Genomic DNA, 22,302 nt, shown 5'->3' with positions numbered 1-22,302 from the left:
CCCGGGCAGGGAAAGTCCTTGACTTACGACCGGTTGGGTAGTCCTTGACTTATGACCAGTTTAGTCCTCGACTTACAACAGGTTGGGGTCGCGGCATTAAAAAGGTTGAGAACCACTGGACTATTTCAAAGAGGAAGGAATCTCTCGACTATTTGGAAGCTTAGGGTAAAACCCTTCTGTGTCTCTCAGGTGACTGGGAAAAAAGTGATAATAGTTTGAATGAAGCTAAAAAAAAGAATAAATAAAGCAATATTAGTAAGGTTCAGAGAAAACAAACCTACTTTCAAAAAAGTTTCTCCTGATTTCAAATCAGCAACCATAGATAATTTTTATTATAGATTTTAACATAGGTAAAAGATAAACATGAAAATAAAGAAAAAATAAGAAATAGGAAAAAAATGAAGAAAATAGAAAAAGAAAAAGATATATAAAAAACAACTTCCAATCTTCTTCACTGCTGTTACAAACTTATCTGTCCCGCCTCCTTAAAACTACATGACTCCCTTCTTCCTTTCTAATCAGCTCAAATGATCAACTTTTGATTTATAAGGCAAGCATTACAGTTGTACTAGCTAGGTTGTACTAGCTGTTCATCATAACCACGTAAAGTTTGTCACCTATTAAAGCAGAGGCCCTCAATCTTTTGGGCACCAGTGACCAGTTCTATGAAGAAAGATTTTTCCAAGGACCAGAGAGGGCATGGTTTTGTTGCTGCCTGCATCCCGCGGATTGGGCTTCGCTTGTTTGCAAGACCCAGTTGCTGGCAAGCTGCGACCTGGTGCCAGTCCACAGACTGGGGGTTGAGAACCCCTGAAAAGCTCATAACTAATTGAAACATCTATAACTAGCTATAATTATCTATCTACGGTATCTATCTATCTATCTATCTATCTATCTATCTATCTATCTATCTATCTATCATATATGCATGCGTCTATCCTTTCTGAGATTTGATTTACTTATGCGTATCTTCATCCAACTTTTGTTGTTCTTTTCAGTTACATGAAAGACAAACACTGCTCAGGAGGTGGTGCCCACACTTCCCCGCGCCATATACTGTATGTGCTGAAGGTAACGTTCAAATAGTACAATTACATTGTCGCCCAGAATCACTTTTGGTGAGATGGGCTTGCTGTATACATTTGATTAATAAATAGTTAATTAAGTAATACATTTAGTTAAGTAACAGTCCCATAGGCAGGGCAGTGATTCAGAATCATCATGTAACAGGGAAGATATTGCTATGAATGGTGAAGGGGAGTCAATTTGGAGAAATGTCTCTTTATTTTTTTAGATTAAACCAGTTTGTTGGCCTACATACTGTTCAGAAAATTATTATTATTATTATTATTATCAGCAGCAGCATCCTGGGGGTTTTGGTCATTTAAAAATGCATAAATTACCAAAAATATTAAGGAAATGTGGACAGAATCTTCTAGGAGAAAATAGTAAATCAATATTTGAGAGGAGGTAGATTTTTGACTCAACAGAATTTTAGAGTGGTCCACATACTCTCTGTATAATAAAGAAAGGTGATATGTAGATTTGCAGGGATTTGGCTCAACAGGGTACATTACATCTTACAGGCTGGTTGCTCTGCCTCAGTGAGGCCTGTTGACTAAGTATCCAGGCAGGAATTTTCTCATTTAGCAAAGGAGTCCATTTTGTCAGTTGGATATGGCACAGCCTCATGAATTATTTAAAGGAGATACTTCAAAGATTCATCAAGGCAAGCACTCTAACAGAGAGTCAAGATAGAAAAAGAAAATCCTCATTTTGTTCACTATCCAACACTGGAAGTTTTTAATAAGAGATTGAACAACCATTTGTCTGAAATTGTGTAGGGCAGTGATGGCAAACCTATGGCATGTGTGTCAGAGGTGGCACACAGAGCCCTCTCTGTGGGCACGCGCCATCGCCCCAGCACACATAGTCTCTAAAAGTTCGCCATCACTGGTCTAAGGCCAGTCAACCTGGAGCCACCATTGGGGAGCCCACTATCCCACCCGCCAGAGACCCCCTGGATCTTCCCCAACCCTGCCCGGCTCCCACAGGTGTCCCTCTCCATAAGCAACATCAAGGTGGCCACGCCCGGCCATGCCCACCCAATCTGCCATGACTACTGCAGCCACACCCATCCAGTGGCCATGCCCATCCAATCTGCCAAGCACACTGTAGCTGCACCCACTGAGTGGGCCACACCCACCTAGCACCCGGCAATACATAAGTGGGTTTTGGGTTGCAATTTCGGCACTCGGTCTCTAAAAGGTTTGCCATCACTGGTATAGGGTTTCCTGCCTAAGCAGGGGGTTGGACTAGAAGACCTCCAAGGTCCCTTCCAACTATTCTATTCTATTCTATTCTATTCTATTCTATTCTTATTCTTATTCTTATTCTATAGCAGAGGACATGGGATTCAGAAGCTTGACAGAATATAAACCACTCCAGGAGAGAACAAATGAGATGACCTATCAATTGTGCTGGCAGAAAAAAGAGTGATCTATCATCCCTAGAAAGGTCTTCCATCCATTCCACATGGCTTGGAAAGGCTCTGCATGAATAAGGAAAGGAAACTCTTGATGCTTACGGAAGGTTGTAACATGTCCCTAAATCTTGAAACATTCAATAAAAGCTAGAATCTAATTACAACCAAAAGAAGATTTAATTTCAAAGGAATGATGATGATCCTGACACTTGATCTTGCTGATAAGGCCAGCCCAAGATTTTGCTCTTCATACACCATAAAAAAGTGTGGATAGCGGACAGGTAGTCCTTGTTTTGCAACCAAAATTGAAACTAGACATTAAGCAAAGTGGTTACTAAGTGAAACAGTGACTGTGCTTATGATCTTATTTCAAATTTTCTTTGCTTTACAGACCTGCAAAGGTTGTAAATGCAAGGATTGGTCACAATGTTGCTTTTTCATCACCATCATAACTGTGGACAGTCACTCTACGAGGCAGTCATTAAACAAGGACTACCTGTACAAGGTGAATTAGATTCATACTGATGAAGAGTAATGTGCCATTGAAATGATATAAACCTCTTCATCAAAGCAAAGAGGCAATGCATTTACCTCAATAAAACACTCAACCTTTCAAGCTTCTGCACTACTGGGAACACTGCAAGCCATCTCCTCACAAACCAGCCAGCTACACACACACAACTGCTGAAGGAGATTTCCGAGTAGGGGCTGTGCCTGTGGAAAAGCCTCTTCCAGCTTTAGGAAGTGCCAGCAGATATTGGAGGGGCTGTGAAGCACAGAGAAGCAAAGCCACATGGCTGCTTCACTTTGTTCTTAGGACCCATGAGGCGCCATTGCATCTCAGAGCGACTTTGAGTGGGTGCTTCATTTGAATTTTCATCAGAGCAAAGCACCTCTTCAAAGAATTCTGCAGCTCTTTTGGATATTCTCACAGTAAGAGGGTTTTTTAAACAACACATAAGAAAACTCTAAAATCTGGGCATATGACAAGTTGCCTCACCAGCAAGGCCTGCTCTTTAATAGTAAAGGAGAGAACCTACCAAGAAATGAAACTTGTAACCTTACTTAATGTAACATCTATATCCCAGAATCCCTATACCAGGGTTAGGTAACCTTGGCTCTTTTATGACTCATGGACTTCAACTCCCAGAATTCCTGAGCCAACATGGCTCAGCATGGAAACCTCTCCCTTCCCCTCAGCATGGCTGGCTCAGGAATTCTGGGAGTAGAAGTCCACAAGTCATAAAAGAGCCAAGGTTGCCTACCCCTGGTATAGGGGTTCTGGGGTATAGATATTACATTGAGTAAGGTTACAAGTTTCATTTCTTGCTTCAAATAAATGAACAGGAGAACAGAAGGGAATTTGAATTAAAATGATAAAGGTAGGAGTACAGAACGACGGAAGGGATTGTTTTCTGGTGCACTGGCCTATTGAATAATTCATATATTTTTAAAAAATTACATTTTTAAACTTGTTTTTACAAAGCAGATCTCCCTGGCAACCGCTGAAAACAAGTTCTTCCTCTTCCAAACCTTAATAATCATGAAATTACCAATCAGTTTGGAAAGTACAGAATACGTTCACAGAGAAGAGAAGAAATAGAATGTAACCAAAGTAGAATGGAGAGCTACTGGAAGGCATCTTTGATAGCTTTTTTTATACTTGTGATCAGCAGTTGTAGTCAAAACACACTCCTACGTAGACAGTAGTGAGCATCCAGAAATAAGAATGAATTAAAACAAATTCTAAATTATGTACAGTTTGTATTCAGATTGTGAACAGTTCAGAGGGTTCATTTTGCTCTAAGCTGTGTCCAGGATTCCACCCATTCCCAACAGATAGCTGAAAATGTGTCTTGCTTGAACACAGGGTATGTTTTCTCTTAAGAGAAAAAGCCTAAAGGAATCCAGATGGAATGTCCTATATGTGCCTTATTAAAACACTGATATTTTCTTGATTAAGTTATCTCTGTAAAGAGGTTTTGCAAATATGTGTGAGAGTGGTTTGGTTAAATATATGTGAACTCTGGCTTCAGCTTACAGACACATTTTAATCAAATGAGTCGATAGGAAAAGGTGACCTCCACTGAAAAGGAGAGCTTAGGTGATTATTATTAAAATTATTTGCTATTAGTTTCTGTTAAGGCTGGACTACCTAGTACTCTAATGGTGTTTCGGTTACAAGGATTCTCCCAAAGATACCTTTGCAAATGCATTAAATACTGTGCATACTGTACAATGTTATGATAGAAATTGTCCTGGAATATATAAATAGAACTTACACAGAAATCTGTACTTTTCATCATTATAATGAATTTTATGGACTGCTCCCTCATAAACTTCATATCAAACCTAACAAATTACAGTCATAAGACCAAAGAGCCTGTTTTTCTACAGTGGTCAACTACATTTCAGTGAAAAGCCCATAAGCATAATGTGAATTCAATAGAACTTCAGGAACAAGAAAAACATATTTGGAAACTCACTCTCTTCAATATCAGATCCCCTCTTAATATGGCATCTCACAAATAATTCCTTTGCAGATGTGGGGGGATCTGCAGCTAGAGTAGGGGGCTGGGTTAAGAGACTGGCTAGCTTGGGATCCCTGCAGGGGAGGAAGGGGCTGAGACCTGACTCCCCCACCCCAAAATCCTTGGACCCTGGTTCCCAAGAGAGCATAGCTAGTCTGATGAGATTCTTGTAACAAGGCAAGTAACAATAAAGAAACTTCTCATCAGCTCGTGGTGTCGTTCTGGTTCCTTGTTCTTAACAGCAGATGAAAAAGTACGAAGCCTGTTTGGTGACTATTTGAGATAAGAAGGAAACATTTATTCTTTCTGCCCCTTATAAAAATTACCATCTATCATTGGAAAAAAATGTAATATAGTAAAAGAACAGAATTATGAATTAATTGATTTTGTAAAACACACAAACACATACAGACATACTGTATATAGTTAAGAAGTATGAAACAAGTATTTATCTAACAGAAGTGCAGTATTATGTAGCTCGGGATGAACTATAGAGTTTTTGGTGCTCTCTGAACTTGGTTGTTTGCTTGCTTTCATTACCCAATGATAACATTGAAAGATGTCATATTAGGAGGGGAATCTGGTATCACATAAGGTAAATTTCTAAGTATGATTTTCTTGGCCCTGAAGTTCTCTTGAGTTCACATTATGCTTGTGGGCTTTTCATGTACACGTAGTTGACCACTGTATGCTAAACACATGGATCTGTGAATGCCTTGCACTATACAAAGTCAACAGAAGACTAAGGCCTTCTTCAAGAACTCAGTGAAACTGTGGAAGATAGTGCTGGAAGTCAACTCAAGACAGCTTGCACAAGTTACCATCAAATACAGTGATGCACTGTTCCAACTGCCGATCTATAGAAGCAGGAATCTACTACACTAGACAGGACTCAAGGTGCAGACTATGAAGAGAGACCTCAGAGACACTCCAATACATAGTGTAAGGATGTAAGATGCAGGCAGAAACAGCATGTACTAAACAGCACAAAAAGCAGGCTTTATGTACAGAAACATCTGCGCAATATATAGGCTAGATCCACCCAAGTCTAAATTGGAGATCCTACAGAAGTTCATGAAAAATAACAGAGATAAGATCCTGCAGGACTTCCAGATTCACAGACAGGCAAGCACTGGCCAATCAACCGAACATCATGGTAATATACAAAGACCAGAAAAACAGCAATGGTGATAGATGTAGCAATGCCAAGTGACAGCAACATCGGGAAGAAGAATATGAGAAGATGGAGAAATGCCAGGGCCTAAAGAAGAACTAGAGAGGATGTAGAAAGTAAAAGCTAAAGTGGTCCCAATAGTGGTAAGAGAATTCAGGTCTCTGACTCCTAAGTTGGGTAATGGCTCCAATAGAACTCAGAAAAATATCTGTCCAGAAGAGGGCAGTGCTAAGATACTGTCCAGAACTCTCAAACTCTGATAAAAGACCCAAGACTGAGAAAGACACATACCACCCATAAGGGTGAGAAGGGAATTATATAGTCAAAAGATTTGAAACGAGGCTTCCGGGTCCGGTTCGCAGCGGTGCGGTCGAGCGAAGGGAGTTGTTCCTTTGCCGATCGAGTTTCCCCTGCCAGTAGACCCCTTAGAGGGTCGAAAAGACGCTCTGGAGGAGCATCTACCATTGAGGAGGCTTCTCGGATAGTTGCAGAGGAGCGGCGGGGTCCTCTGTGCACCAAGTATCTCCTTTGGGCCGACAGGGTAAAGATCGGCCAGTAAAATGGCCGATCATTTAGCTACGCCAACTGCAAGCCACAAGATCAGCTAAGCAAATGGACCCACCGTGGAGAACTCGGTGAGACTTTCCTTTCACCTCTATTTTCTTTACACCTGTGAAAAGTTTTTTTTTTCTTGGAATTATTCCCTTTTCTGGTGAAGCGGCTTTTTAAATGGGGGAAGAGATGCACAAAGGATTAAATTTATTTTTGTTTTAATGGTTGATTTTATTTTTGGATATTGGGAGCCTCAAGAAAGTTTTTTTATAATATTTGGAGAATATTGTTTGCTTTTACTTTTATGGTGTCCAGAAGGATTGAATATCTGATTACTTTCTAGGGGACACTCTATGACAAATCTATTCATTGTACTTGCTATCTTTTCTTCACTGGAAAGGCTTTCATTTTGTACAAAGGAAAAAGACAAGGAAACTGGGAGGAGATGGATATTGTGATTGTTTTTTTAAATATAGTGTCCTTCAAAAGGATAAGGATTTGAAATATAATAAAGATGGAGGAAACCGGTGTAGATCTTACTTATAAGTATATTTTGGACAAAATTTTGGAAAATACGGAGAAGATAATTGCTTGCTCAAAGGAGATCTCTTTGTATCGACAAGGCAAAAGACAAGGACTAAGTGAAACATTAGTTTACACACAAGAGACTTGTGCTCCGCTTATCAAGGTGGAAGAAGTAAACTCACAGTTGGACTATCAATTGATTTTGGAAAAAAGACTTGACATCAACGGACAAAGGACTTATGATAAGTAACTGGACGATCTCACTTCAGAAGGACAAGTTGGCCTGCAGACGCCATTTGATTTTGAGATAGAGAAAAAAACATGGGAAGAAGAGAAAAACGCGATCAAGGAGGACGATATAAAAGAAAGGATTTTAATTGAAATGTATTCAACGTTAAAAGAAAGGGGAAATGATCTTCTACGAGTCATTCAGATTAACTATAACTTTTATACTAATTTAACAAAATGCACAATGGGAGCTTCCTTTTTGGAGTGTATAGTGTGGTAGGCGGAGACCCAATTATGGAAACCTGTTTGGACTAGAAAGAAACCCAGAATAAGATATAAATATTAAATCTGATTATAGTAATGTGGTAAAGGTTTTATAGCGATCTGGATTGATTTGGATTTGGACTTTGTTAAAAGGGCTTTATATGTTTTTAATATTAGAGATGGTATAATGAGGAAAGAGCTGAAATATGGGAAATGATGAAATTAACTATTGGAGATTTGGAGAAACAGTGAAAAACAATATAATATTGGTGAGAAAGAGAATAATTTATTTTTGGAGTTAATAATGCTTAAATAAAAAAACACTTGGGGCACCTGAATAGTAAATGAATATGTTAGTTTAAAATTAAATATTTGCAAAATTAAGAAAGCATGATACAGGATCTTTGGAATGGATAATGAGTTTGTAAATTTTTATTGACTAATGAAATTTATATAGATACATAGAGTGATGTATTCAATGAAAATTTGTTTTAGAAATGTTTTAATGAGCTTATAACAATATAAATAGAGAATGTTAGTTTATTTTTAATTATATAACTTGGATGAAATGTTATATTAGTGAATAAATTGGTTTTAGAAAGATATCAACTTGATTATGATGTTTTTAAATAAATGGAGAGTTCTTTAAGCTTAAGTTTAAATGTGTGAAGAAATATACGTTTTTATAGATTAATTTTTTTATTGATTAATGCAGTTGATGGTTAGACATAGTAATGAAAGAGTTCATCTGAAAATGTATTAATTTGATTATAATATTCTATATAGAGAGGGAAATTTTTAAGAAATAATGTGTATATATTTACTATGCTATTGTTTGTTTTTTAAAAAATTAATCACCATGTTTCCACGTGGGTTCTTAAGCTGTGTTGGTGTAAAATGGAAAACTAATAAAAATTGTTTTGGAAAAAAAAGATTTGAAACAAGTATTTCTACAATGGAAGAAAATATATATAACTCAAGGTTAAGCTATGAAGTTTTTGATGCTCTCTGAGCTTGATTATTTGCTTGCAGATGTTTCATTATCCAAGTAACTTCAGTGCACTTAGGAAAGAGTGCACTGATGTTATCTAGTTGGGTAATAAAACATCTGCATGCAAATGATCAAGCTCAGAGAGCACTACAAACACCACAAGTATTTCTGACATTTCATATATTAGGACCTTAAAGAGCCACATTTACTGTTTTCCAGAATTTCATATTACATGCAGCAACCAAGAAGCGGACAAGGAGGAGACAGCTAAGCATCATAACTTGACTATGGATGGTTGGGAAAGGGGGATAGCTCTTATTTGTATGCCCCCAACTGTTTGACATCCAAATGCCAGATGCTAACAATCTGCTTTCAGAGAAGTTTTTTTTTCTTTCTTCATGTAGACTTTTCTCATCTAATCTTCACATACAATGGTCACATGTAACACTCAAGAGCAATAGACTGACCCTCCAATCTCCCAGTTTTCAGAGAGGTAACTATATGGGGACAAAGTTGATTTCTAACAGATGGCTGTTTTATAACAAACACAGCTGTTAAAAACAGTACTTGCAAGACTTAGGCTCCTGAACTTTATGAGAATGAGGTCAATACTAAATGTCTATGGAGAGCCAGATCATGGTTGTCCCAAAGGTGCTTTTTTAAGAGGCAACTGGGCTTTCTGTGTTTTGCTTGAAGATATTTTCACTTCTTATTCAAGAAGCTTCTTCAGTTCTGTCAGCCATGAATCCAAGTGATCTTGTTATGTATCTGCTGTCCCAAGAATGACAATGTCATTGCTGATTGCAAACCTCTGTACACAGACAGGAACTCTTATCTTGCTGTGATTAAGTTTTACACATCTAGCCTGTATAAGTCTCCAGATATTGGTTCAATAAATTGATGGCATTTCTGGCACAGCCTGAGTACCAAGATACAACTGAGAATCATATCATCAACATACCGTATATTCTGGCGTATAAGACTGGGCATATAAGACAACCCCCAACTTTTGAGAAGATTTTCATGGTTTAGAAAGTCGTCTTATACGCCGGAAAATACGGTACAATATTGAATTTCTGTTTATAGATGAGTACAATAGGAGCTCCATTCCTTTGCTGCTAGAAAGCGAGTGTTGCCCACCACTGCTTCCCTAATGCTTCCTGAACTCAGCTGGTATTTTTCCCCCATATATTTTATTGATTTTTTAAAACATAAATCACTTAATAGCTGGTAAACAGTGTGTTTGCTGGGTTTACATTTGTAAAGAAAAATTTAAAAATTTAAACGGGATTTTTGAATGCTTTGTCCTGCTGGCTGTGGAATTCTGGGAGTTGAAGTCCACATGCCTTAAAATTGTCAAGGTTGAGAAACATTGTGTTAGTGCTTATTTCTGTAAAAAAAAAATAGGGCTGGCCACTAGGGGGCAGATTGGTTTTAAATTCAGAGAACAGCTACCTGGCGTATAAGACGACCCCCGACTTTTGAGAAGATTTTCAGGGTTTAGAAAGTCGTCTTATACTCAGGAAAATACGGTATATACAAAGGAAAGCATTGCAGGTTATGATCTTGTGAGTCTAGGACAACCTACCATGGCCAAATTGCCGCAGGACAATAGTTACACTGATATCAAAGAAATGATGGACTAGAACAGGGGTAGGCAACCTTGGCTCTTTTATGACTCGTGGACTTCAACTCCCAGAATTCCTGAGCCAGCCATGCTGAGGGGAAAGGGAGAGTTTCCAAGCTGAGCCATGCTGGCTCAGGAATTCTGGGAGTTGAAGTCCACGAGTCATAAAAGAGCCAAGGTTGCCTACCCCTGGACTAGAATCATTCAAAGAAAGGGTGCAAATATACATATGTATATGTAGGGGTGTCAGTCTATACATATGTTGTACATAGTATGTTTTAGGTGTGTGTTGTGTATGTGTTTCACTTTGAAAGTGGGCAACTAAATTTCATTTTTGATGGGTGCCGTTGTACCCACAGTAAAAAAATGACAATAAGGGTTATCTTATCTTATCTTTAAAAGGAGGGGCAAAATGACATGTGAATGACAAAAAAATAACTAAATAACTAAATTTTGAATTGTCCTGTGGCGAGTTGACCATGGAAAGTTGTCCCATTCCATAATCCTGTGTACATTACAGTATTGTTATTTTTTAAAAAAAAATGCATTTTAAAATGTGCTTTAATATGGTACATTGGTTTTTTGGCCTTCTTGGTTTTTTTTTTTTTAATTTTCTACTCCTGGAATTTCCTGATGGTCTCATATGAAAGTACCAACCAATTCTTAAATTAGTGAAGTACAATGACTGAGTACCAGTCTGGAGTACAGGTAGTTCTTGACTTATAACCATTCATTTAGCAACTGTTCAAATTTACAACAGGACTAAAAAAAAATGCTATTTATGATCAGTCCTCGCACTGTCACAGCATCCTCACATTCATGTGATCACACTTCAGGCACTTGGTGGCTGGTATGCATTTATAATGATTGCACCATCCCAGGGTCATGTGATCACTATTTTCAACCTCCACTGCCAGCTTCTCACAAGCAAAGACAATGGGGGAAGCCAGATTTGCTTACTGACAATTATTCACTTAACAACTGCAGTGATTCACTTAACAACCATCTTAAAAAGGTCATAAAGATGGGTGTGACTCACTTAATAACCACCTTGCTTAGCAATGGAAATTCTGGCACAAAGGCAGGCTGTGCTTAAAAACAAAGATACTCTGAAATCAAGCTTGATCTTGATGATTGCATCAATAAAACCAAGTAGTTTTCTTGGCAACAATTTGACTATGGTTTGCCACTGCTTTATTCCAGAATGATGTTTTGATATTGTTGGTTTGTCTGTTTATTTCCCAGTCTAGTCTACATTTGTAGAATTTCCGTTGAAGTATTAATCAGTCCTAACCCTGCTAAACTTCTAAATCCAACAAGTCAGCAGGTGCTGCCATCCACAAGGCTAGCTAAGAAGCTGTATTAAGATGTGACACAAAGATAATCAGCTCTATAAAAGTCAGCAGGAAAGGAAAGATTATTTCATTGTCAAAAATAACATACAGTATGAAGAAATGAAGTAGGATAAGAAATAAAATTCAAAGAAGAAAAAAAGATTTTCTCTCCATTAGTGACTCTTAACCAGCTTATTTAATTAATTTACAGCCTTCCTGGCTCCAAAATTTTTCTGGGCAGCTTACAACTAAGAATATATATGTGAAGCATATGACAGATACAACTAAACTGGAAGAGCAAAGTATTCAAAACAAGTCCAATGAAATCAAAACAGGCAAATGGACAAGAGGAGGGTTCACAATCAATCACCCTGTCTAAACTCTGGGAGAGTAACCAGATCTTCAATACTTCCTTTAAACGTAAGGGTAGGAGCTACACTAATGGCAGGATCATTCCCAAAGACAAGAATCACAATTTCTGGGTCTCATAAGAGGACTTTTTTTTTCATTAACAGACATTTGTGTACTTAGCCCAAAAGTTTGTAGAACCTGTAGCTTTTCAAAAAACGAAAATTAGAATATTTCAGACATGTGATCCGACACCCAGAAAAATACGGCATACTCCATTTAATCCTCCAGGGAAAGATTGAAGGCAAACGAGGTCCAGGCAGAAGAACAACATTGTGGCTTCAAAATCTAAGGGACTGGTTTGGATAAAACTCAGCAGCACTTTTTCGTGTGGCTGCTGATAAAAACAGGATCGCCAACATGATCGCCATCGTCCGATAACGGATATGGCACAAGAAGAATTGTATTTCTATAATAAACTCTCTGGTTTACAAGTGACAACTAAAATATTTATAATGTAAATAATAAAAATATTGTCAGCAAAAAAGCTAATTAAAATAGAAACTAAAAAAATACATTAACAGAAAATATTAACTATCACAGCAATAAAATAAATGATGGCAAACTTAGTTATCAAATGCTCCCTGTTATTTTCAGGGATGATATTAGAGAAGTGGCAATCTTATTTATACGATATTGTATAAAATCAGGGCCATGATTAAGACTTTGCACTTCCTAGCCCCCTTGGTCTCCGCAAATCACAGAAGTGCAAAAGAACCAGGAGCCTTTCCCAGAATGTTTATATAGGATGGGTTGATTCACTTTGAAGATGCTTCTGAAAGTGCCTAGGCTATTTAGGGCTTTATAGGACAAAATCAGCACTTTGAACTGCACAGCGAAATTCATTGGTAGTCAGTGCAGTGCCCACAACATTGGTATTACATGTTCCTATAACCAGCATATCCCAACATATAGACTGCTGCACTTTGACCAATTGTAGTATTTGAGTGGTCTTCAAAGGCAGTTCCATGGAAAACTTATTGCATTAGTTTAAATGTCACTGGTGCAAGATCTTCTTATTCTAGTGATTGCTGAGTATTTCAAAAAGCTCTGCTATGGCCAATGGGAAGGGATATTGGAAATTGTAGTTAAGCAAATCTGAAAAATCCAGACTTTCTGACTGGACTTAAATTTATAATTTCCTTTGTTGGCTTTCTTCATTATTTTAAGCTACAGTCACTGAAATAAATGCACCAATTGATATTTGATAGAAAAGCAATCTAATTTTCTATAAGAACAAGTAATGTTCCCTATTCGGCAACAAATCCAAACAACATAATACCATCTCCTACACATTAAATTTCGGTCCTCAAGCAAACCCAGAAACTTTGCTAAAACACTAGTGGTTTCTTTTTGATAGTTTGATATCATTAATTATTTTTTACTGCCTTCCTACCATCAGAACAAATTGCAAGGTAACTCTACTATATTCCTCACAGCTTATTAAATCAGCTGCTCTAAGCTAAAGATCTTTGCTTATTCAATTTCTCAAGTATTTACTCCCATTCATCTTGGCACATAACAGTGTGCCATCCTGTGCTATGTTTTTAAATCTGAGAAGCAGTAATCTGACCTCTAACTTTGTTCTTTAAAAGTACTCTTATACACTGCATGATTTGGCAATCAGCAATAAACCCAAGTTTTCAGAAAATTATTCTCTTTCAATTAGACAAGATGCCAGTTTTAGAAATGCAACTGAATTATAAGATTCTCCATACATTCCCAAGATTATGGCTACTTACACCATAGTTGCTTTTGTTTTTGAGAATCATTGTTTATCACTTTGTCTCCTTAAATATTAACCCCAGTCATTAGTTCCAAGAATTAAATAAAGTCTCTGGAAAGCAACAATAAAAGCAGGATAATTTCACAGAACTGAATAAAATGACATGTTACAAATTTCAATCATAATTTCCCAACCTTTGTGAAATCTGGCACAATTATAAAGGGCTGGCTATAAATGTCCATATGATGAAGCCTGAACAACCAAGAAAATGAAACTATAAACTTCCCAATACTGCTGGGCAGCGACCTCAAAAGTACAACATGCATTTATCAGTTTCCTCTTGTGTTTAGTTTGACTTTCAATGTTCCTTTAACTCAGTCATAGTAAACATCCCGCTGAACTCCCCTGAAATAATAAATTTTAATTGTAAAGTAATGATGGCTAGGTCCAGGACTGTCCAGGACAGGCTCATTTCCAATGAGACTTCAAATGTCATATTATTAAAAGAAACAAACTTGTTTTATAAATGTTGGATTTAGATTGCCTATAATAACCTCTCTAGCTGAAGTTCTCAAATTTTAGATGAATTTATCTTAGGCCAGGGTTCTCCAAAGTGATCAATATTAACTCTCAAGTGTCAATAGGACTACCCAAGGGGTCAACAGGAATGTTCTATCTATCTATCTATCTATCTATCTATCTATCTATCTATCTATCTATCTATCTATCTATCTATCTATCTATCTACAATGTTACACTAGTCAGGAGTCTACAGTGCTAACACAAAGTAGTTATTTGGCTGCCTGCTAGCCATTCAGTTCATGCTCTACTGAACTTGAACATACTGGATATAAATAGTCTGAACCTGGAAGAGTGTAGTGATTTACAACTAAAACTCATTCTCCAATCAAATATCAAAGCCCTTGTTGTCTCTCATCAGAAGCATCCTTCCCATTAATGATAAATGTATGTTAAATCTTATATTTTTCATATTTTAAATATTATGTTTTATGGTTACTATTCATAGTAGTATTAAAATTACATTTATTAATTATATTCACACAGTATAATTTTGGATACCAATGAACAATCTGAAACTTCATAAAGAGGTTGATGAGCTGAAGAGTTTGGGGACCCCTGTCTTAGGCTAACAGAGTAACTCTTAATTGTGCCATTATTCAATCTACTAGTTTGATCAAAAGAGAAAAATGAAGAATTTTCAGATGGGATAAAAAAACCAAACATGAAGGGATGCATATGAAATAGCTTGCTCAACACATAAGCTTAAAGGTTCCCCTGTCAAAAGATATGGTGATATCCAATAAAATGATCCACAAATGGTAGCCACCAACTATTTATATAACTGTTGTTGACCTCCTACAATAGGTGTATCTGTGCTGAAGTAAAGACAGCCATCCTGAATGATTGAAGCCACAAGGCAGACAGATTCACAGGATTTGTCTTGAGTTTCCTGCAGATCTGCTAACTAAAGCAAATAAGGAGCCATTGAAAATCTCCCTGGTGTATTTAAGTATTTTTATTACTACTGTCTGTGTGCCCCTATGTATAAGACACAGAAAAGGAGGAAACTAGAGGCTTCCTTTTACTAAGGAGCTTCACATCTTTCTGCAGTTTATCAGCTAAAACTTCCAGGTTATTGTAAGAAGGGTTTCTCCAGGGAAAAGACAGAATTGTCCGATACTGATATAATTGAAGACTGAAAAGCATCTTCATCAGAGAACCCATTCCTTCATCAAAGGGATCTTAAGGAAACCCAGTCAAGATTTTCACATTTTCTCATTATACAATTCTCTGAATAAATTTAGCAATTATATAAAGCAGAGTTAGCAATTTCCAAAGTGACAGCTGAATTGATCTGTTGGAACACAAAAGCACTCCATTGCATAGTTTAGGTTCTCCTGTCAGGATCATTTCTTTTCCTTCCTGAAGGTCCTTCATCCCTAAGGAACAGATTCTGAGCGGAGGAAATAAGCACAAGAACCACAGAAGGAGACATTTGTAAAGGAAAGATTCATCCCTTTCTCTCAGATTATTTCCTCTGCTCAACAAAACTTGTCTTCTGCAGGACTCTCCCACCCAAAGGAAACAGATTCAACTTCTATGGTATCACAAAACTATTTATTGTTTTATAAATTCATTGTTCTGATTTTTCTAGGTTATTTTCTCTTTATTTTTAAAAAAGTTTTTTTAAATAAAAATCTGTTGCTAATGCAGGTTTCTGACATCATTGATAGATGGATAGACTATAATTTAAATAACTCTTTTGAGAAGATATAAAGAGCAATGACCCTGTTAAAATAATTGTGATATGCTAAATATTTAGCATTAGCATTTAACAAGACTTCTTCCAGTGCTTCCCTGAATAACCAGCTCTCCTTAGGAAGCTGACTCTTGAAAACATCAACCAAGGCTCATTACTCACCTCCAATTTTAAGTCAAGACTCTCACATTGTTTTCCAAAGTATATCCAAGAGTTTCCAAAAAGTTACAATACAAATATCCCACCAGTCCAATGCTAGATGAAATCATTTATCTAAGTAATGTTTTCTATTTATAAGTGTAGTTGTAACAAATATGTCCCATGTTCCCCCAAATTGCTTTGAGAACAAGCAATGTATTCAAAAGACTTACATTAGAACTCTTGCATCTCTATTCCAAAGACAGTCCCACTGAGTCAAAAGCAATTCATCTTCTGAATTATTTATGAAAAATACCTTTGTTTTTAAACTTATTGCATTTGACTCCAACTACTTGAGTTAGAAGATTCATATATGACAAATCAGCAAATCTTACAGTCAAAGAATTAAGCATATTAAAAACCACCTTTGCAGCTCTTTAGCAAAAATCAAATATAAGTTCAAAGGGCAAAATATATATGCTTCCAGCTGCAGTGTCTTTCATTACACCTGAAAATATTTGGGATCAGGAGTAAATTTCAATTTCCAGCCCACATGTTTAAGGTCAATGGATTGGGTTGACCATTTCCTTATCAGCCTTCATTCAAAAGTGCTTTCTTTGTTTCTACTTTCAAGTTTATAATAAACAGATAACAAAAGAAGAAAGGCTAGAAAAATATAACCACAGAGATTAAAGAAAACTACATTTGCTTGGTTTCAGTCCACACAAAGCATATCAGAACAATGATTTCAACAATATTTGTTTCCTTACTTTATTCAACATGTTAAAAAAGAAAATAAACCCTGCAAGGAAAACACAGTGCCTGCATTGTATTTGTGCTGGTGGGAAGTCAAGAACCTGAACGGATGTTAGATTTCATAGTGAATTAGCATGCAGCAGCAGCAGCACCACTGTGGTCTGATATGCAAAGTGCTAATTAAGGCCCACAGAGTGGACCATGCACCTGTTGCTATTTGATTCAGAAGGCATTGTTTGGATTCCTGTAGATTTACATCAAAAACCATTTACTACAGTGATTGGAACTGGCTGGAACTCAGGTTCAACTTACAGTATTCAAGAGGCTTTCAATGTGAGTGCTTGTCCACATTCCCATCCTTCTCTCCCTCCTCCCTCTTTTCTCCTTGTAAGAATTTTGCTTTCTTGAAAATAAAGTCAGGCTACTTATCTTATCCTCCTAAAATCTCCTAAAGAAAGTTAGGTAACTACTTGCACACTCCTGCACTAAAATTAAAAGTTTCTCCAGGTTTCTGTATGATAGCTTCCTAAATTTTTATATGAAATTTAAAAACTAAAAATTTCCAAATGTTGGTTCAATTTAAAAGGAAAATGTTCTCCCATAGCAAGGATGAATTTCTATCCCTGTAACACTCCTGGTCAAAATAAAGTCACATTCCGTGTTTCAAAAGGATATGGTTATAAACTGGTGTATGTACTTAGATCTTTTTTCCTCTGGGTTATTTTTTTTAAATCCCGATTTAGGATTAATTACGCTAAACCAGGCCTATCCAAAATCATTTAATCCTAAACCGGGTTTATCCCAAAATTCAGAAAAAGAAAAAAATGAAATGCAGCATTTATAAAAGCTTTAGCACTAAACTTTACACCCGCAGCAACAACAAGAATGGTGTTCCGCTGCGGAGCACAGTCCGATCCACCCCTTGCTTCAAACAAACCAGGATGTAACGTGGTTACTTAGAAGTTACGCATCCGCCTGGTAATTATCTAGAACCCGTGATTTTGATTTGAGAAACGTAAAAGCCTGAAGGGCAGGGCAGCTCACGAGCAGAAAGCGGACTAGGATGCTACGCTATCCATTAAAAAAAAAAAAAAATACGGGGGGGGAATCTTCCCCAAAGGCGAGAAAAAAAATACAGCTTCTGACCCTTCCTTTCATGGGGAGGGGAGAGATAGAAAGAGATTCCGACGCTTTCGAGAATGTGCCCACGCGCGTCTTATGCCTGCCCCAAAGAAAGAAAAACGGCCCGCGTCCGGCGGCGTCTTGTTTGCGCGCTCCTCTCCAGCCCTAAAGACACCTCCGCCACCTCCAGCCCTTCGGACGGCACGGCTTTACCTGTCAACTGCCGAGGCGACCGCCGGCCCTGGCCTTCTCTTCGGAGGGGGGGGGGAGTCGAGGGAGCTTCTCGCTGAGTTCCTTCCAACGCGGCGACCTTTTTTTTTTTTCCTCCTCCCTTCAGGAGGACGGCGGTGCCACGCTTCGGAGCCAAAGCGGAGAGCCGTGTGTGGAAAGGGGCTGCTGCTGCTGGCGGGAAGGCGCGAGGGACGCTTTTGCTCTGACTCCTCTCGGTCACCGCATGGGGATATTACCGAAGGCTACGCTTTCTATTGGCTCCGGTCACCAAACAAATCACACCCGCCTCCCCTTTCGAGCCGCTCGGCGCTCCTCTCAAGTCCCTCCCGCCGCTGCTTTCTGCTCAGGGGTTGTTTCTCCTCCAGGCTTACAAACGCTGCAGCCGCCCTCCAGCCAGGCGCGCGCACTGCTTTTTTCTGGGTCTGGGCTCTCTTCTGCGGATTTGCACGCTTGTTTGCAGGTTAGGTTTTATTCACCTGCAACCTAGGAGTGTCTTCCAACCGTCGGATCCGCGAGTCTTGCCTAGAAAACCATTAGGCCCCCTCCCCCCTCCCCAAATCATTTCCGTCGTCGTCATTAACCTCAAAACGTGGACCGTGGAAGAGAAATAGATACATGGATTTAAATAAAGCCAAAGGTTTGCCCGAAAGCTTTAAAAAAAAATGAATTCGGGAAGGGGTGCTGGGATTGTAAATTCGCTCTTGTCTGTGGTCTGCGAAAACTTGCGTAGGTATCGGGAGGGGAAATCATTTCGGAATTTACTGCATCAGAGTTAACAAGACAATATATAGTGTGGTATGGCAGGGCGTCACAACTTACTTTAGGATCCCAAACTCTGAAAGTCCCAGAGGAAAATGTCAGAACTGATACCGGTACAAGTTTCCTGGCGGCTTTTTCAATTGTTCCTATAAAGCTTAGAGCCTTAGATATTTGCAATAGAATATATTGTTCTATATATGTGGTTAGGAGTGTGTGAGAGAGTTTTTGGGAGCATCAATCCGAGAAACAAGATTGATTCAATTTTAGAAGGATGCGGATAAATCAATATATTTTTGAGTGGCTAACAAGAAAAAAATGAAACTCCAGTCTAGATGCAGGTTAATGAAAATTTGAATTAATTTGAAAATACTATTGAATATATAACTTGAAGCATGTTTTCCCAAAACATTCTGTAAAACAGAAGAAATAGAGATATTTCAGCAACCCAATTTGCTGATCTGAGTTACATATAACACTAAGCTACAATGGCACTGTTCCTATATTCTCATAATATGTAGTGTGATAGCCAAATTAATTTGTTAGCATTCAGTATTATATTAACAAACTATGATAGCACAAAAATACTGGCTTAGTGTTACTTTGCTTAATATTTTATCAGTTACATGTCCAAACACATTCACTTTGATGTGTAGCAGGTAATAACATCTTGTCAACCTTGTCTGTGCTTAGAAGTTAAGCAAAGGCAGGCCTAAATGCAGGTAGTCCTCCATTTAACGGCCACAATTGAGCCCAACATTTCTGTTGCTAAGTGAAACATTTGTTTAATTGAGGTTTGCTCCATTTTACGACCATCCTTGATATAATTGTTAAGTGAATCGCTGCAGTTAAATTAGTAACATGGTTGTTAAATGAATCTGGCTTCCCCATTGGTTTTGCTTGTCAGAAAGTCGTGAAAAGTATTCACACGACCCTGGGACACTGCAATCGTTATAAATGCATGCCAGTTGCCAAGAGTCTGAATTTTGATCATGTGATCATGGGGCTGTTGTAATGGTCATAAGAGTGAAAAAGGGTGATAAGTCACTTTTTTCTGTGCTGTTGTAACTTCAAATGGTCACTAAACAAACTGTCGTAAGTCAAGGACTACCTGGCCAAAATCAGAATTCCCAATTCAGGGAATTCCAAGGCTAGACTGGCAAATAAATAAACAATGGAGTAAAGTCGTAGCAACCACTGCTGCACTGTAGCTTTCTTGACAATATGGGCATCCAAGAAGTCACCAACAATGAAGCTCAACTCAAAAGAAACTTCACTGTTTCATTTCAAGAGGCCCTGAGTGTGTAGAAATAATTGATAGTTTTTAGGTGCTGTGAGATTGTCTGCCTCAGTATGGTGGCTGCTTAATTATCAAAGTAGACTTCTTAGTGTGAGCAGTTTTTAGGAGCCAAGAGTGCCCACTTACTGAGGTCTGCACTCTGCTGCAAGCACCATACAGGTATGTGAGTGACCCAACAAACCAGGAGTGAATGAGGGGGGGAAGAAAAGGCTGGTATTGCAAAAAAAAAATAAGGCAGGTGAAGATTCTCAATCTCGCCCCTCCCACTTCTAGTCAGTTATGTTTAGAACTGCCACTCAAACAATTCTCACAATGGCTGAAGGTTGTGTAAGCTACATTTTGGACTTAAAATACCCTAGGGTGGGAGAGACAAGTTTGAGGAGAGCTCCCTTAAAGGCACTAATATAACCCCCACCCCCAAATAATCAGAAGGTTGAATGAGAGACTTTCCCCTCACTGTGCCGTCTAGTAAAATGAGATGAAGCATTTGTAAGACTTTCAGACCTCCATTTTACCAGAGTGAAATGTTGTAGAAAGCCCTGGAGGAAACAGATTATCCCCCGCTATTCCAGTCAGACATCAGGCCTAGATAAGGCATAGAGATAGCATTAAACATACTTGTGGATTATTTCTGATAGGACCAAGATAGTAGTGTGATCCTCCTGGTCCTGCTTGAACTCCCAACAGCATTCAATACCATCAGTCATAGTAGGCTGAGCTGTGCTGTTTCTAGGAGTAAGGAGTCTATGGTTTTATGGTTCTACTCCTGTCTTAAGGAACAGGTCCAGTTAATAATGGTATAAGAAGAGAAACTGGGCCATGTACTTCTCAATTATGGGCTACCATAGGACTCAATGGTCCATACTCCTATTCAAGATCTATTCAACTAAAAGAGAAAACAATGTGTCAGACAATCTGGTCAAATTTTGTCACAACTTTGATGATGCTGAATTTTACATCTCAACCCTGGCCAAACAAGTGATGTTGTCAATGTCTTGTCCAAGTATCCAAAGAATTTCAGAACAGGATGGGAAAGAATTAGTTCTGAATGGGGTTGCATTCTCCCAAGCAGAACTGATTTGCAATTTGGGACCCTCAAGAAGCAGGTGACAACTATGGCCCAAGGTCTTTGCACAGTATTATCTCATGCACCATTTGCAACCTTTCCTGGAATGGGAATTTTTACTCAATGTCATTCACACCTTAGTCTCAACTGGACAACCTCTCAGCTGGACAATTGCCATGTGGTTTATATGGATTTCCCCTCAAAGAGCATTCAGAAATTACAGCTGGTACAGAATACAGCAGTTTGAATTGTTATGTGTACACCTGGATGCACCTACATTACACCTACTTTGAGAGCTGCACTGGTTGGGCTCTGGATACAATTCAAGGTGCTGACTCTCACCTTTAAAGTCCTTCAGTATCTGGATATTGTCCTGATGACTTCTGTCTACCTGCTAAGATCTAGTAGATTGGGCTCTTTACATGTCCTCTTAATTAGAGAGTGTCAACTCTCTAATTAAGGACACAGACATGACTTCTCACTCACTGTCCCCTTCTCTGGAGAAGTACCTAGCATATTCAAAGAGCCCCCCACCTTGGTTTTTAGAAAATCAATGAGGACTTGATTGTTCCATCAAACTCAAACACTGAGGGCAGAGCTGATGTAACTATGACTCCCAAGGATAAATTAGCCTTATTAATCTTCTAAGTATTGAGTCCTAGCTTTTGTATAGCTGCTTACAATGTATGGTTTTAATTTTAAATGTTGACAATTTAACAATCTGTTTTTAAATCACAAATCACAGAATTGAGGAGTTGACTGATGATATCTATAAGACTGTAAGTAACAGAAAAAGAAAATTAAAAG

At 38.2% G+C, this 22,302-nt stretch overlaps 1 protein-coding gene across 1 annotated transcript in view; it reads right to left on the bottom strand.

Moving 5' to 3' along the window:
* The window catches only part of GREM2 (gremlin 2, DAN family BMP antagonist), a 32,845-nt gene extending 14,085 nt beyond the window's left edge, over nucleotides 1-18,760 (bottom strand). The window contains exon 1 of the mRNA XM_039348447.1: nucleotides 18,356-18,760. The gene's annotated coding sequence lies outside the window, so the exon portion shown is untranslated. The remainder of the gene's footprint in view (nucleotides 1-18,355) is intronic.
* Nucleotides 18,761-22,302: the final 3,542 nt, after the last annotated feature.

This window comes from Crotalus tigris, unplaced genomic scaffold (assembly GCF_016545835.1).
Source record: "Crotalus tigris isolate CLP2741 ecotype Arizona unplaced genomic scaffold, ASM1654583v1 scf7180000018155.2402879, whole genome shotgun sequence".
In the NCBI taxonomy this organism is placed as follows: domain Eukaryota; kingdom Metazoa; phylum Chordata; class Lepidosauria; order Squamata; family Viperidae; genus Crotalus; species Crotalus tigris.
The sequence above is the reverse complement of the archived record's forward strand: the minus strand, read 5'-3'. Positions and strand labels throughout refer to the sequence as shown.